The sequence below is a fragment of the Patiria miniata genome, unplaced genomic scaffold (genome assembly GCF_015706575.1).
Source record: "Patiria miniata isolate m_02_andy unplaced genomic scaffold, ASM1570657v1 HiC_scaffold_24, whole genome shotgun sequence".
NCBI lineage: Eukaryota > Metazoa > Echinodermata > Asteroidea > Valvatida > Asterinidae > Patiria > Patiria miniata.
In genome coordinates, this window is record NW_024037063.1 from 15,774,734 (window position 1) to 15,777,877 (window position 3,144).

Genomic DNA, 3,144 nt, shown 5'->3' on the forward strand with positions numbered 1-3,144 from the left:
TGCTTTGTGTATGCTTAACAGTATGTCTCGGTACCTCTCCGTATTTAGGTCTGTTCAGAATATTGACTACAAACATGGGCGTTGTCAGACCATAGTACATGTACGGTGTATATCCAGAGAAGTCCCAATATGGACTCTGTGCACGAACAGTGCTTTTAGCTTCATGACCATATGGCCCAGTTAGAGAGACACTTCGCGTGAGCTTCAGGTACCGTCGGTAAAGCGTTGGAATGCCTTTCCCATTGGTTTCCCCCAACTCTCCCTTTGTAACCAACGAGGGGGTACTTGTGCACGGAAAAGGAACTTTTTTGTTGATTCTTCCAAAACCCGAACAACTAAAATAGACATAAATGTATAATTTTGATTACAGGGTTGTTTTTCGTGCTTCATCTACAACAATTATGTATTGGATTTTATGATTAGGCCTACTTTTCTTTTTTTTTCATCTGAAGTAAGTTTGATCGGGCAAAAATTCACATTTCTGCAGTATGAGTGGCTAAATTAACAAATATTCCCAGGTGTAGATTGTAGGCTTGTCCCTTGTTTACAACAACAAAAACTGATTTCGGTTGACTATGAACCAAGGCAATGCTCGCAGTACACACAGAAAATACACAGAGTAATTTTACACAATAAGGATATGGAACAAAATATTACACTAACTTTTACATTATACATGTCGAAACAAAGAGAGAAAAATCCCTCTCTACTGAAATTGTCCATTCGCAACCATTATAAGATGGAATTTTGCGTCGGGGTGATATAAATCAAATTAGGTTTTGCCCTTCACCGACGTTTTTAAACACTGTATACTCAGTGTGTTACTTCCCGAGTGAAAGTTGGAAAAAATCACTCGGGTGGGACTCGAACCCATGACCTCCTGCTTTCTAGTGCTGATGTCTTACCACTTGACCACCGAGCTAACGGGATCAGTTGGCCGGTTCGAATCTGATGTCATCAACGACATCAACGTAGGTGTATACATCTGAGTTTCATAAACATGTAGCATTCTTGTAAAATCGGTTCATTTTTCCTGAAATACAAAGGTAGATGTATCACGTGATTTAAACGTACAAAATAATTGATATTAAATGAATAGTATGGAAGGTATTACTGACAATAAAGGCGACTAAAAGTGGTGAATAAATGTTATTGTACACTTTAAAAGTAAACAAATATTCGCTACTTGTTTAGTAGTTCTTGTACATTGTATTCACACCATCACACACAAATCTGTTTCCATTTTTACAAACTGCTATACCTCATGTGTAGTTAACAAATGAAATCAAAAGTATTCAACAACATGTATCAACATTAGCCTTAATAAACAGTTCTTTATATTAACAGGAGAGATCCACAATATAGGACACCACCAAGATCTTACCTGGAAGAAACTGACTAGCTTTAATATGTTCTGTCGTCACCACTGTCCAATCCAAGGCTTGTGATTGCTAATCCGTGTCACAGAATATTCAGAAGAAAACGCAGCATTGCAAAGAAGTCACTCACTATTGTGATGTGAAATTACCATCTGTATGTTTTAAGTATTCAAGAACTGTATGATAATAACAGCGTTTGTTAAGTTTCAGGACGACTAGGCGTGGCGTGTCCTTAAGACACTGCATGACAATGATAATACATGTATAAGCTTTGATTGGATTGTTAGCGTGTTTTCCATACTGAGATTGGAATTGTACACCCACATGCAGCTATGTACAGAAATAGTCTGTCAAATGAAGAGTATATAAGAAGTAATTCAAGTTCCCTTCTTGTTCTGACTTAGAGTTGAGACCTGTGTCATGATAGAAGTCAAAATAATTTCTTATCATTTGTGGTAATCAAGGATTGTTCTGCCCAAATCCCTATCCGCCCAATCCACCAGGCATCCAACTCAACCATCAACCAGGTTTTCCACCCTTCAAATTAATTTACTCGCTGGATATGTTCACCTTCAAATCGCTGGTGCCATTATACCAGTGTTGGAGTACTCGTACTCGAGTTGCGTACACACCAGTACTCGGCCCGTACTCGACTATCGGTAATCGAAAATTATTTGGACCTGGCCCGTATTCGATTCTTTGTACTCGAGTTTTGCACGGACTCGATGGATGCACCCCTGCATTAAAGTTCCCATAGACATCAGTGCTAAATGCCCATACTTCAAAATTCTTTTTAAAATACTCAGAACTCTCACAGGTATTTAAGCTGCAAAGAAAAATGATGATCACCATGTCATCTTTCATTTTCTTTTAATTTTTTTGGTGGTTTGACGATTGAATTTTCGAGAAATGTTCACCCAAAGAAGACGACCCCTATTTTCCCAAAGCGGAAAAGTTGCCATCTTGAAAAAACGATCCCTCCACAACCTGGAAAAATAGCGCCACTTTCGAACCCAATTGCATCCAAAATGCTCAGAATTGGAAGCCCCAAGTCCGGGCCAGAGGTTCATTGCCATATCTCTTCAATTCCCCAATTGTATGGCCCCCTTTGGCCCCCCCCCCCCCCCTGGATCCGCCCTTGTACCCAGCTATCCCTGATTTCTCTCTCCTTTTTTAAGAAATGGTGAAAACAAAAAGTGCCAGTTCACTCATTGATTTGATGAATTGCTTTGTTGTTGTTGTTGTTGTTTTTACATTTTTTACACTAATAAAAGTTGTTTTGTGTTAAAGGGAAGATACAACATTTTCAAACATCAAAAAACGAAATGATCAAATTATTACGAAATACCTTACTATTATTGTTCGGGACTGACAGTCCAAATCATCCTTTAAAATCGTGACTCCTGGTGTGCTGACATTTTCAAGAAAAACTGTATTTTTCCAACGCTGGTCGGCCGACCAGCATTGGAGAAAATTTGCTTTTTTCAAAAACTGTTCCTAAGTTTTCATATTTAGTTATTCTGACTTTTCTTTGCAATTGATTACACACCTGTGAAGGGGTACAAGCCTGCTAGACTGATTCTCTGAGCCTACAATTCCCCAAGTGTATTAATTGCTCTGTTTCATTTTAAGTGGGGTCAGGGAACCCGACTACAAGAACATGATAGGTTTTCTTGGTTTTTCCAGCGTCTACAAGCCCAAAACGTGAAACAAGTCAGTTTAACAATATTTTCTATAACATACTAATCCTCCAAATCCATTTATT